The sequence below is a fragment of the Nerophis ophidion genome, linkage group LG06 (genome assembly GCF_033978795.1).
Source record: "Nerophis ophidion isolate RoL-2023_Sa linkage group LG06, RoL_Noph_v1.0, whole genome shotgun sequence".
In the NCBI taxonomy this organism is placed as follows: Eukaryota; Metazoa; Chordata; class Actinopteri; order Syngnathiformes; family Syngnathidae; genus Nerophis; species Nerophis ophidion.
The window spans coordinates 22,411,722-22,426,918 of record NC_084616.1 but is presented as its reverse complement, the minus strand read 5'-3'; the positions used below and the strand labels follow the sequence as shown (position 1 = coordinate 22,426,918).

The 15,197-nt window shown below is 38.7% G+C and overlaps 1 non-coding gene across 1 annotated transcript; it reads left to right on the top strand.

The window, feature by feature from the left end:
- Positions 1-1,222: 1,222 nt before the first annotated feature.
- On the top strand, positions 1,223-1,413 carry LOC133555301 (U2 spliceosomal RNA). The gene has a single exon (XR_009807323.1). It is a non-coding gene; the product is annotated as a U2 spliceosomal RNA (small nuclear RNA).
- Positions 1,414-15,197: the final 13,784 nt, after the last annotated feature.

The following is a 15,197-nucleotide window of genomic DNA, read 5'->3' as shown; positions in this document are numbered from 1 at the left end:
ATTCCGTCGTTTATTTTTTTTCCTTTTACGGAAGGTTTTTCGTAGAGAATAAATGATGAAAAAAACACTTAATTGAACAGTTTAAAAGGAGAAAACACGAAAAATATTCAAATTACATTTTGAAACATAGTTTACCTTCAATTTCGACTCTTTAAAATTCAAAATTCAACGGAAATTTTTTTTAAAGAAAAACTAGCTAATTTGAATCCTTTTGAAAAAATTAAAAAAATAATTTATGGAACGTCATAAGTAATTTTTCTTGATTAAGTTTAATTTTAAAATGTTGATGATATGTTTTAAATAAGTTAAAATCCACTTTGAAATAAAATTTAAATTTGATTCTACAGATTTTCTAGATTTGCCAGAATAATTTTTGGGAATTTTAATCAGAATAAGTTTGAAGAAATATTTCAAAAAACAGAAACTAAAATGAAGAATTAAATTAAAATGCTAACATCATTTTTAAGGTTGTATTTTTTCTCTAAAATTGTCTTTCTGAAAGTTATAAGAAGTAAAGTAAAAGTGAAGTGAATTATATTTATATAGCACTTTTTCTCTAGTGACTCAGCACTTTACAGAGTGAAACCCAATATCTAATTTTTACATTTAAACCAGTGTGGGTGGCACTGGGAGCAGGTGTGTAAAGTGTCTTGCCCAAGGATACAACGGCAGTGACTAGGATGGCGGAAGCGGATATCGAACCTGCAACCCTTAAGTTGCTGACACGGCCGCTCTACCAACCGAGCTATACTGCCCGGTATAATAGATAATGATAATTAATTTATTTAAACAAGTGAAGACCAAGTCTTTAAAATATTTTCTTGGATTTTCAAATTATATTCGAGTTTTGTCTCTCTTAGAATTAAAAATGTCGAGCAAAGTGAAACCAGCTTGCTAGTAAATAAATAACATTTTAGAAATAGAGGCAGCTCACTGGTAAGTGCTGCTATTTGAGCTATTTTTAGAACAGGCCAGCGGGCGACTCATCTGGTCCTTACGGGCTACCTGGTGCCACCGCATTGGTGACCCCTGCTCTAGACTATTCGGCAACAGTTCCGTTCATAATAAGTATTAACGCCATTTAAAACATTGCAATCATTTAAGAAGGGCGTAGCTGTTGTTTGCTGCGTTAAAAAGTGACTCCGTCCATATTTAGTGTGTGCAACAGTCACTTTAGCTCCTTGCGTCCGGAATGACTTGCTCCCTTCTGACATCACATATCATCGCTTCTCGGCCTTTTGGCCAAGATCAAGTGTAGTATCTGTTCTTATCAGTTTAATATCTGATACGTCTCCTATTTGGGGACAATATATTAAATTGATTTTTGGAACAGGTAGACGGATTAGGAGCTTGCTCCGTCCACTCCACGCACCGACCTGGTATTGCAGAACTTCCAGGAACGGTGCACTCCCTCTCAATGTTCAAAATAAACTATCGATAGAGTCAGAACATTCACATCGTAAATAAGATATATGGTTACCGAAGTAAAACTCTGCACGAATGCATCTTAACGTAATGATAAAAGTAATGATATACTTGGTCTCGTAAAACTCCAGCACGTTTGTTAATGGCGACATCTACTGGCCCCAATAATTCATTAAAAAAAGATCACACTGCAAAAAGTCAGTGTTCAAAAACAAGAAAAAAAACAACCCAAAATGAAGGTTTTTTTTTTACTTGAACTAAGCAAAATTATCTGCCAATAGAACAAGAAAATTTGTCTTGTCAAGACTTTCCAAAACAAGTAAAATTAGCTAACTTCAATGAACCCAAAAATACCTCAAGATAATTATATTCTCACTAATAACAAGTGTACTACTACAGTATACGAGTACGTATTTTCTATTGTTTCATTGAAAAAAAACCCCGCAAAGTCTATTTGGCTGTCGTCTGTTTTTAATATGAGAAACAATTGTGTCGAAGTCATGATTTTGTTTTACATTCTTGAAATAAGAAATTCTTACTTTAAAAGGTAGTTGTATACTTGTGAGTGTTGATGACACAGCTTTGCAACATTTGATATTCTCGTTTCAAGCATGTTTTACTCAATATAGGTCATCAAATCTCAGCTACAAGCTGTAATATCTTACTGAGATCATTTAGGACCTAAACACTTAAAACAAGTAAAACACTCTAACAGAAAATCTTATGTATGGCCGCGCAAGTCCCGGGATGCCCTAAATCACAGATAGGGAACCTGTGGCTCTTTTGATGACTACATATGGCTCTCAGATAATTATATTTATATAGCGCTTTTCTCTAGTGACTCAAAGCGCTTTACAAAGTGACACCTAATATCTAAGTTACATTTAAACCAGTGTGGGTGGTACTGGGAGCACGTGTGTAAAGTGTCTTGCCCAAGGACACAACGGCAGTGACTAGAATGGCGGAAGCGGGAATCGAACCTGAAACCCTCAGGTTGCTAGCACGGCCACTCTCCTAACTGAGCTATGCCGAGTAACCGTGTAATACTCTTCCATATGAGTAGGTGGCAGTCGGTAGCTAATTGCTTTGTAGATGCGGGAGGCAGAGTGCAGGTAAAAAGTTGTTTAATGCTTAAACCAGGGGTAGGGAACCTATGGCTCTAGAGCCAGATGACTGCATCTAGCTCTCAGATAAATCTTAGCTGACATTGCTTAACACGATAAGTAATGAATAATTCCGCTTGTAATCACAGTTTCAAAAATAACGTTCAAATCATAAAACATTCTCATGCATTTTAATCCAACCATCCATTTTCTACCGCACCTGTCCACGATGTCGCATTAATGGTAAGAAGTATTATATTTATCATTGGTTAACTTTTAAAATAACAATGTTGTTAAAAAGAATAAGATACTTATTATACTCTACAAATGTTGGTCATACTTAAAAATATGCAAATTTTGTTGTATTCAGTGTTGAAAAATGTTATGTGGCTCCTACGGAAATTCATTTTGAAATATTTGACTTTCATGGCTCTGTCAGCCAAAAAGGTTCCCGACCCCTGCCCTAAATGTTCATAACACACCCAGCCGAGTCCCATGGGGAGAGGGGATGAAAGTTGGAAAAGTCAGCAAAAGTCCCAAAAATGTTCAAAATACCTACACAGGTTCGAGTCCCACAAGTTCCGCCGCCGGCCGGGATGCCCAAGACATCCTAAACGCGCCCAGCAAAGTCCCACGGGAAGGTGGGGAGAAAAGTGAGAAAAGTGGGGGGCGGCATAGCTCGGTTGATAGAGTGGCCGTGCTAGCAATTTGAGGGTTGCAGGTTACTGCCGTTGTGTCCTTGGACAAGACACTTTACCCACCTGCTCCCAGTGCCCCCCACACTGGTTTAAATGTAACTTAGATATCGGGTGTCACTATGTAAAAGCGCTTTGAGTCACTTGAGAAAAAGCGCTATATAAATATAATTCACTTCACTTCAAATGTTCAAAAGTCCCACCCGGGTTCGAGTGAGCACTCAAACTCGAACCCGGTTGGAACTCGAACCTGGGTAGGTATTTAGATAATTTTGGGGGACTTTTGCCGACTTTTCTCATTCCCCCCCTACTTCCCCTGGGACTTTGCTGGGTGCGTTTTGGACATTTTTTGTATCCCAGTACTTGTGTGGCCGGCGGCGGGACTCGTGGGACTGGAACCCCGGGGAGGTATTTTGGACACAATTGGGACTTTTGAACATTTTGGCCGCCTTTTCCCCCTGTGTGTTTTGGACACTTGGACAAAATTAGTTTCAAGCGTATTTTACTCAAAATAGGTCATAAAATGTCATAAACAAGCTGTAGTATCTTACCGAGATCATTTAGGAGCAAAACACTTAAAACAAGTAAAAGACTCTAACATAAAATCTGCTTAGTGAGAAGAATTATCTTACCAGACAGAAAATAAGCAAATATCACCCTTATTTGAGATATTTCATCTTACTTAGATTTCAGTTTTTGCAGTGCATGCATTTCGTTTCTGGATACTCTCAAGTACAGAGGTCAGCAACCTTTATGAAACCAAGAGCTACTTCTTAGGTACTGATAAATGCGAAGGGCTACCAGTTTGATACACACTTAAAGGCCTACTGAAATGAGATTTTCTTATTCAAACGGGGATAGCAGGTCCATTCTATGTGTCATACTTGATCATTTTGCGACATTGCCGTATTTTTGCTGAAAGGATTTAGTAGAGAACATCCACGATAAAGTTTGTAACTTTTGATCGCTAATAAAAAAGCCTTGCCTTTACCGGAAGTCGCAGACGGTGACGTCACAAGGGTGAGGGCGCTGTCACGCCAAATTTCTTCCCCCCGGAAGACATTTGGCGTGACAGCCCCTCTAATGCCTGAAGGACCCCAATGAGGGCGTGATAATACCAAGTTATATGACTCTTAAATGTTACAGCTGCAAAATTAGCGAAGCAAAAATAGCTTGAAAGGTTAGCATGCTGGAATGCTAATATTTTTTCCTCACCGTTAATTTTCACCAATGACAATCAGCCAATTACGGTATAATGCTTTTAAAACAGGCAGCTGTGTGGGCTGCTTTAAGGTCCTTCCACTCTCATTGGGGTCTTTCAGGCATTAGCGGGGCTGTCACGCCAAATGTCTTCCGGGGGGAAGGTTTTTGTAGGGGGGGAAGAAATTTGGCGTGACAGCCCCTCACGTCCTCACATTGTTTATAATGGGAGCTTCCAGCAGCAAGAGCTATTCGGACCGAGAAAACAACAATTTCCTCATTAATTTGAGCGAGGATGAAGGATTTGTGGATGATGATATTAACAGCAAAGGACTAGAGAAAAAAAGTTTAAAAAAAAGGCGATTGCATTGGGACGGATTCAGATGTTTTTAGACACATTTACTAGGATCATTCTGGGAAATCCCTTATCTTTCTATTGTGTTGCTAGTGTTTTAGTGAGTTTAATAGTACCTGATAGTCGGAGAAGTGTGTCCACGGATGTGTTGACGCCAGTCTCTGAGGGAAGTCGACGTCAGCTGCATGGACGGCGCAAGCTCAGCTGATCTCCAGTAAGAGGCGACTTTTTACCACAATTTTCTCACTGAAACCTGCCTGTTGACAAGTGGTCAGGAACCATGTTCGCTTGACCGCTCTGATCCATAGTAAAGCTTCACCTCCAAGAATTTTAAACAAGGAATCACCGTGTGTTTGTGTGGCTAAAGGCTAAAACTTCCCAACTCCATCTTTCTACTTTGACTTCTCCATTATTAATTGAACAAATTGCAAAAGATTCAGCAACACAGATGTCCAATAAATTTTTTAATTGCGCGATTAAAAGAGACGACTTTTAGCCGCAAATAGTGCTGCGCTAATATGTCCTAACAGTCCATGATGTCCCGCGCACGCGTTATCATTCCGCGACATTTTCAACAAGAAACTCCGAGGAATTTAAAATTGTAATTTAGTAAACTAAAAAGGCCGTATTGGCATGTGTTGCAATGTTAATATTTCATCATTGATATATAAACTATCAGACTGCGTGGTCGGTAGTAGTGACGAGTCCCGCCTCCACCTCCAAAAAAAGAGGAATAGAAATATGTATCAATAAAAAACCTTTTATTGAACTTGTCATTCACCAGTTATTAATTTTCTGATATGTTAGCTCTGCATGGAGCAGCATTGCTTTTAAATTGTAGCCTAATAGATTAAATATTTATATGTACTATATTTACTGTTTATATTTATATATTTATTTTATAGAGTGAATTGACCATTTTCTGTTTCTGCCTATTGACAATATTGTTAGTTTATAAATACAAGGCAATGCATATTTATAAATACCGTATTTCCTTGTATAGCCGCCGGGGCGCTAATTAATTTAAAACCCCTTCTCACTTCTGCGCCTATACAAGCCATGCGGTAATAGTAAGCAGGCGCAAATAACTCTAAAATTTCTTCTCACTCCGGCACTTACCAAAGGCATGCAGTAAAAAATTTAGTGTGATGTGAGGATACCATCACAAAGGGCACATTTAATGAAATAACAAATTATCATTGTTATTATTGTCAGCACTGAAGGCTTGGCGTATCCTACAATTGAATCATGCATTTCGCCGCTTCTACCGTCTCACGGACGAGATTGGAAGGCATACTGGGTGATACAAGTTACACTGAAGGTTGTGATATAAACAAGTTCAACACTCTTGCTAATATGCGCCACACTGTGAACCCACACCAAACAAGAATGACAAACACATTTCTGGAGAACATCGGCTCTGTAACACATTATAAACGCAACATAACTATTACCCAGAATCCAATACATCCATGACTCTTAGTGCTTATATTATACACCCCCGACGCACGGAGGGGGGGGGGGGGGGGGAGTATAACATAAGCACTAAGAGTCATGGATGTATTGCATTCTGGGTAATTGTTATGTTACGTTTATAATGTGTTATAGAGCCAATGTTCTCCAGAAATGTGTTTGTCATTCTTGTTTGGTGTGGGTTCACAGTGTGGCGCATATTAGTAAGAGTGTTAAAGTTCTTTATATCACAACCTTCAGTGCAACCGGTGTGGCTGATGAACAAGAACCCTGGTTTACGCAATAATACAAGCAAAAAAATACTCTACATGCTGTGTAAATTCATTATAAATTTCAAAAGAGTAATGCAGCTCCTGTTGTCGTTGTGAAATGGGTCAAAATGGTTCTTTGAGTGATAAAGGTCGCTGACCCTGCTGCCTGCGACATTTTGAAAATGACGACAGGGGAAGTAATAGTAAGCGTTCATTAATTAATTTGGGAAGCAAGTCTGACCCGGCAGCAGTTCTAGGCAGGCGCACATTGCATGCCCGGCGGCAATTCAAGGAAATACGGTTTTTGAGATACGGTAATAAGCTTAGGCCTATAATTGCTGTAGTATGGCCTAGTGATATATCACTAGGATTAAATAGGAAACTAACACTGTAGTGTTCATTTCCTATTTTATCCTACAGCAAGAACAGAAGAGATTTTGAAAATAATATAAACGGGTCCAAAATGGACCCGGGCCGGATGAGCCAGGGTTGTTATGAGTCCGTTGCTGGTCCGCGGCGGATGTACGTGCGGTATGTGCGGATCCAGCTCTGCGACCCGCCTCCGTGGCGGTTCAGTTCCTGAAGGCAAGTGGACCCCGATACGGGACCGTTTCGCGGGTCCGTTCCTCAAAGCGCGGTACCTCTGTTTTTGCTGTGTGGGTTGTTGACGTGAACAGAATAAAGGAGTTTTACCACTTTGAGACGCACAAAACATGACACAAAAATCAACGTATATGAAAGAATTCGAACAGCAAAAATCATTTTCGAAAAATGAATTATAAGCCTGATACGCACGTGTATTTAATTACGGCAATCTAAACACCAATACGTCACCCGAGTAACTATGATGAATACAGCAGCACTTTAAACAATTAAATATTTAGATGCACTAAAAATATTGTAACCTATTTTTATGGTTTGCCTCTTTGTTATGTTTAGTTCCTGTTATACAGTATATGCCTTGAGCTCTTACTTTGAAGGTAGATAGAACGGAAATGATGTCATTTTAGAGCGGAGTGGAAGGTTTTTGAAAGGAACGAAAATAAAGTGGTTCTCGTGTGAAACTGGAGCCTCCGTGTTTTTTTTTTTGGCACATATCCTGTTATTGTGTTGAAACGAGGACGTTTCTCTTTGTAGGAGGGGCGGTATGTAACCTATTTTTATGGTTTGCCTCTTTGTTATGTTTAGTTCCTGTTATACAGTGTATGCCTTGAGCTCTTATTTTGAAGGTAGATAGAACGGAAATGGTGTCATCTTAGAGTGGAGCGGAAGGTTTTTGAAAGGAACGAAAATAAAGTGGTTCTCGTGTGAAACTGGAGCCTCCGTGTTTTTTATTTCGTAGTGTGATACAGTTTAAGCGATTTATATAAACCCTCGGTTACACTATTTTAATGTTTTTGAATGGAGCTGTAAATTATTTTAGATACTATCGCAAACCATCAAATGACGTTAAATAGTCAATTGCTTTTATTTTGATATAAACGAAAAGACGGAAAACGGAAGTTGCTGACGTTTGGCGCGTGCGCAAACGGATCGGGCACCTCAACGTCTCAAAGAAAAAAAACGGCCATGTCTGTATTTACATTTCCGTTTGTGCTAAACAATGTTATGTATTATGTATGTTTGATTAAAAAGAATAAAAAATAAAAAAAAACTTCCCCCTTTACTGCATTAATTAATTCTATTGGTCAAAGTTGCTCTATGAAAAAAGGCACTGAAGTAAAATATGTGCTTAAAATACAATTCAAGTATTGTATTTTCGGTAGTGTAACATTTTAAAGGCCAGTAAGTATTGAATGTACTGATGTTTAATGTATTTTATTTTTTATTGTATGCTTTTATTGTCCTAACTTTTCCACCTGCAGATTGAAAGCATTTATTTTTGTGAACATGAATGTGTTGTTTACACATTGCCCTTGTTCAATAAACTAAAACTAAACTATTGTGTGTTTGCATGAGTCCACTTATTTAGTCTGAAAAAAATATTAATTATAACTGTAAGCACATTAAAAAAAAAAAAAGAAAGCATGCACATGCAAGAAGACTGAATTCTTGCAAAAACGGTAAAAAACTATATATGTATATGTGTGGATATATCACACACTTATGTATATACAGCTATGGATATACATAATTGTATAAATACATTTATTCATATACATATATATATATATACATATATATATATATATATATATATATATATATATGTATGTGAGGGAAAAATCACAAGACTACTTCATCTCTACAGAACTGTTTCATGAGGGGTTCCCTCAATCATCAGGAGATTTTAATGGAAGCATTCACATACAATGGTTTGTATAGGGCACAGAGTGGGTGGGTACAGGCAGGCGTAGGGGCGTGGTGATTGGCTCATGTGTTACCTAGGAGGTGTTTCCGTCTGTGACGGCATGTTGATATGATTTCACTGCGCTTGTTGAGGGATGACAGGTCTGGGAGATTATATAATAAACAGTTTCTCTTTTACGCATAGGTTGTATCTTTTATTACCACTGTTGTAAGGTGTGCTGGATGCAAGAATTTGACATGTTATTGAATATTCAACATTATTGTCTTTGAGGTTCCAAATGTGCTTGCTGAGTTCTGTAGAATTCCGCAAGGTCTGGTTTCTAAAGGAGGCCTTGTGATTATTCCATCTGGCTTTAAACGCTCCTTTGGTTAATTCTACGTACGTGTCGGATGTGCTATATTCAATAACATGGCAAATTCTTGCATCCAGCACACCTTACAACAGTGGTAATATAAGATGCAACCTATACTTAAAAGAGAAACTGTTTATCATATATCATCCAGACCTGTCATCGCTCAACAAGCGCAGTGAAATCGTTTTAACATGCCGCCACAGACGGAAACACCTCCTAGGTAACACATGAGCCAATCACCACACCCTACGCCTGCCTGTACCCACCCACTCTGTGCCCTATATAAACCATTGTATGTGAATGCTTCCATTAAAATCTCCTGATGATTGAGGGAACCCCTCATGAAACAGTTCTGTAGAGATGAAGTAGTCTTGTGATTTTTCCCACACCTACATATTGCGCTCTACCATGGTATCGACCACTATTCTCTGGATAATCCAATCAAGACATATATATATATACATATATATATATATGTGTGTGTGTTTGTGTTTGTATGGATACATACATACATATATACAGATAATATAAATATAATTAAATTCACGGTGTCCCGATATGTTTTCACTTTTGTTTTGGTCAATACCAATATTGATTGATATGATATCAGCAGGAATCATACATACTTGTGTTATTTAGTAGTGCGGAATGTTAGCAAAGGTTGGATCAAGTGAAATGAGTCAAAGGGAGAACAATGGTAGCTATGAAAAACATTTACCTATTTAATAACTGTCTGGAATGGGCTCATGCTGTTTTTAAGTTGAAGTGGGGTGGTATTTTTTTTAAAAATTGTGGCGACACCTACTGGCCACAATAATTCATGAAGTTAAGCTCATGATGCAGTAGGTTGAATGACGCGGACACGTTTGTTACTGTATACTTTCTAATTCTGTAATTGAGTAAAATGCAACTATGATTATTTCATCCTTGCTTATATTGACATATGTGCTGTTTTATTGTTCAATGATTATTACCTACGTCTAGCTTGTGTGCGATTGTGTGCTTAGCTGTTGTGTAGCTGCTAGTGGCCTATAGCCTAGCATGTTTACCTTTTGAAAATGACTTGACTAAAATATGAGAAATTGTGTGCTTATTTGAGGACATTTAGATGATAACTGGCTGTCCAGCTTTGCACAAGTAAACAAGCTGCAGGACTGATTGTATCGCACATGATATCACACACAAGTAAACACTCTGCAGGAGTGCTTGTATCGGACATGATTTCACACACAAGTAAACACTCGGCAGGACTGCTTGTATCGCACATGATATCATACACGAGTAAACACTTCAGGACCGCTTGTATCGCACATGATATCACACATGATATCACACACAAGTAAACACGCTGCAAGACGGCTTGTATCGCACATTATATTGCACACAAATATTTAAATATATAATAATATAGATATTTAATTAATGTATTTTTTTTTTAAGTGTCTGTTTTCTCAGTACATGTATCCTTATCCTTTATCCTGTTTCCCTATCAAATGAATAAATAAATATAACAAAAAATATATATATACAAATCAATAAAACATGTGTACATAAATATAAAAACACCCGTCCTCATCCTTTTGGTTTTCAGCTGCATGTCAGAAAAGTTTGTAATAAACGATGACTCAGCAGACAGAGAAAAAGTGGATAATTAAACAAAAGTGTGACAACTTGTTTAAGAGCGAACAAACAACACAAGACCACACAGACTTTGTCAAAGTTATTATTGTAGAATACTTTGATGTATTTTTTTTTTTCTTTCATACAGACATAAAAGGTGTTGGACTTTAATTCCCGATAAATTATCTTAGATTTCCATACAGTTTTAGTCTACAGTATACAGGTGTGTTCTTTCTCATATATAGATATTTATTTGTTTAAATAACAGGCAGGTAACTCTTTAATATATTCAATAGTCTTTATGGTTGTATTTTTTTTTTTTTGGTCTTTTTTTTTTGTCATTTCAGAACAGTTTCGGCTGTATTTTCTGTCAGCAGAACATTGTGCAAGAAGGAGGGGGGGGGGGGGTGATATACAACGTAATGTTTCATGGATAAATGTAAAATCTGTCATTTCTCCCCTTGCAGCAGATCTAAAAGAGCAGCCTAAACAATGCCCATGATGCATTGCACTCCTGCAGTCTCTAGCTCCGTGGTCCAGCCTCAATTCGCTCCGGTCCTCTCCGATTTTACGAGTCGACGCCTCGGGCTCTTCTTGTTCCGGCTGACAGAAAACACAGCCACCAGGAAAAAAAAAAAAAGGAAAAAAAAAAACGCTCGGGGGAATGTGCGACAACTTGTTTTTCCGTCGGCGGTTGGGGGGAAGGGCGGAGACGGTAACCATGGTGATATAATACAAGCGCTCCAGTTTTCAGTTTTTTGTTGTTGTTGTTGTTATACCTCTTCTTAGAAAAAGCAAAAAGGGCCGAGAAAAAAGAAGAGCGTTAAAAAAATAAAAAAAAAGTACCTGGAAATGAAGAGTTTGCACATTTGGGGGCGAGATCTGTACAGAACCATTCCGACACTTCGGGGTAAATATTTTCTCCCTCACATTCTGTTTCGCCGTGGAACGCATGATTGGATGCAAATGTCGGAAACTGGACAGTCTAATTTACAACACGGTGTAATTTTTTTTTCTTTTCTTCATCGGTGTGTGACACTTGAACAGGTGTGTGTGTGTGTGTGTGTGTAAATGTTGGCAGCGCACGGTAGCCTAAATGATGGACCTACACATAAAGAGTGACATTAATGATACCCATAATGCATGCTTCAAAACAGACAGCAACACAATGGCCGGGCGGCGGCGGCGGCGGCCGTGATGGATGGCGAGCATTCGAGAAGACGAGAGTTCTGTACAGTTAAAGACGTTCCCAGAGAGCCTGAAACACGACGAGCAGGACAGTTTTTGCATGTGTCGGCGTTCCTTTCTAATCTGGGTTACACGAGACGACACGTCCACCGGTTGCATATTGTCTGCCCTTGTCTTTTTCTGATGGGGGGACAGCTCAGGAAGTCGACAGGGGGAGGGGGAGATGTGTTGTGGGGGGGGAGAGGGGTGGGCTTGGGGGATTGCATCGCGTTGCAGCGCGCGCACACACACACACACACACACACACACACACACACACACACACACACACACACACACACACACACTGTGCAGACACTCGTGTTTGTTGGCGGAATGAACTCGGCGACATGTCAAGCATGTGTGATATTTTTTTCAGCATCAACCCAAATACAGCATTTGAGCTCCCGGGGGACCCAAACGGGTCCCGGTCATAATAATGTTGAAAAATAGCCAAATACATTTTTAGCAACTCGTCGTCCACCGTGACAACGCCGGTATTTACACCCCCCCACACCCCTCATTCCTGCATGTGACTGAAGAAATGAAGGAAGGGAGCGGGACAATCCGGGACTACACAACCACTAGGTGGCATCTCTGAGCAGATAATACTGAATCATCTCTTTCAGACTTTGGCGCATTCTTCACGCCACTTGAAGTGAGGGGTGAGGCAAAAACTCACGAGCTTTAGGGCAAACCAAGGCACACTCCTTCAGTTACGCCTTTAAAGAGCCATTTTAAATATGTAAATATGTTGACTTTGGACTTTTTTAGTAGGGATGCACAATATTGTTTTCACAAGATAATAACACAAGGTCCATTTTTGTCGTTTTAAACAAAAAACATTTTTAAGACAGGATTTTGGTTTAAATTTTGTGAACTGTTTTTTTTTTTTACATCAAATTTTGCTGACAATTTCATTGAAAATTCAGTGTAGAACAGGGGTCTCAAACTCAATTTATCTGTGGGCCACTGGATGCAGAGTCTGGGTGAGACTAAGAAATATTTCTTACAAAAAATGTTGCATACTCCTCAGCATGTCTAGTTGTATAATGACCTTTCGAATTGTGCAAATAAGACACGTTGAGGTGCAAATGTGCTCAACAAAGAAATATCGCATCCCCCACTTTTCCTGGAGTTCTCTTCACTGCAGGCTTTGGAAAATACACATTTGGGGTTGTGGAATATATTAGTATTTAGCTGACGCACGGAGAACAATGTTAATTCCGCAATGTGTCTCGTTCCGCTTTTCCTCCTTACGGCGGTCGGAGGATAATAGCCGGTAAATTAGCGAGCGCAAAAAAGTGTTATCCAGCGTCATACAGAAATATATGTAGTGTTAATCGTTTGAGGCAATGCAAATTAAACAATAAAAAAAACAAACAACGGTTTGAATTAGTTCAGGTTATCGGGAACTGTTATTAATGACGGACAGGTGTTGCGGTGTGACTGCAGCCAGGCACGTAAGAAATCCCTCATATCCATGGCAACGTCTCTGTCGCGTTCACTCATTTGCCGCTTTTCCACTAATGCAGAGGTAGGCAACCCAGAAAGCTGAAAGGGCCATTTTCGACCCAAATAACACAGCAGTGTCAAGCGCCATTCTTATAAAACTCGCGGGCCGCACTAACATTAAACTTTCATATTAAGGTGGGGGCCGCAAAATAACGTCCCACGGGCCGCAATTGGCCCCCGGGCCGTGTGTCTGGGACCCCTGGTGTAGAATGTCCGTGCAGAAATATTCGTTGCTTCAAAACTAATCTCATTGGATGCTTCTGAGACAGTCTACTGAATTTTTATGCACTGAATTTAAAAAAACGTAATTGTTCGGCACTGAAATTTTATACCTTGAATTTTGTTTTACACTGAATTTTTTTACATTGAAGTTTTATACCCTGAATTTTGTTTTACTCAGATTTTTTTTTACACTGAATTTTTCTGCACCGTATATAATTCTTTGACAGTGAATTTTTATACCCTACATTTTTTTTTACACAGAATTTTTTGATACTCGATTTTAAAACAGATTTTTTTATATACTGAATTTTTATATGCGGAATTTTGTTTTACACATATTTTTTTGGACACTGAATTTTACACTGTGTAAAACAAACTTCTAGGTATAACAATTCAGTGTAAAAAAAAAATCAGTGTTTTAAAATTCAATGTATAAACATTCAGTTTTTTAACATTCAATGTATGTTTTAAAATTCAGTGTGCCCACACATTTTTAGTCAGTAAAATTAGTCACCATGCTATGATGTAAAAATGTATGTTTATAAATTTCAAACACCAAACATTGAACACCAAACACATTCAGTGTAAAAAAAAAGCCTTTGTAATAAAAACATAAATTAACTTCCTGTTTCCGAAGACTGATATGCATTATTTTTTGGGGACTGTAGATTTAAGCTTCCTTTGTGCGCACTTTGCTTCGCAACTAAGGTTTGATGTGTTGAAGTGTGATGTTTGTAGAACTTTCAACTCGAAAAGCATGCACAGAGTGTAGAAGTCCCACACAATCGACGCTATGTTTGTTTACAATAAGCTCGGGGAGGTTTACTAACTTCCTGCACTGTAGGAGTAAAGGAGCGCTTGATTTTCTCACCTTAATACCCATACAGCATAGTAAATGTAATCTCACCACATTTTGGAGCATATTTTTTTTGTTATGGAATTGATCAACATTAATTCAGAATTCCTCAAAGCAGCCCGAGCATTATATGTCCAATATTCATCTCGCACACGGCGGCGTTCACTTGTAACATTTTTTAAGACTTGGATGGAGTCAAACATTGACGCACATCATTATTATCATCATATTATTCCCAGCCGGGCGGCAAAGAAAGGCCAAGACAAAGATTTTGTGTTTAAAGAGAGCGTCAAACTCCTAACAGTAAAAAAAAAAAAAAAATCCTGAATCCAGACGGTGATCCGTATCAGCCCCAAAATGTAACCACTTGTTCCTTATTTTATTTCTGAAAGTTTCATGCAAATCCGCCCATAACCCCGTAGAAGACTGAAAGACGTGGAGTGAACCCTCTTGTCAGTCAGCCACCATATTTGTCTCTGTGGGTGTAGGCGGGGCCACACACAGAAGTTGAAGATCAGGCAAGGTGACGTAGTAGAAATGATCCGTATCAGCCTCAACATTGAATCAGTTGTTCCTTTTCCCATTTTGGAAT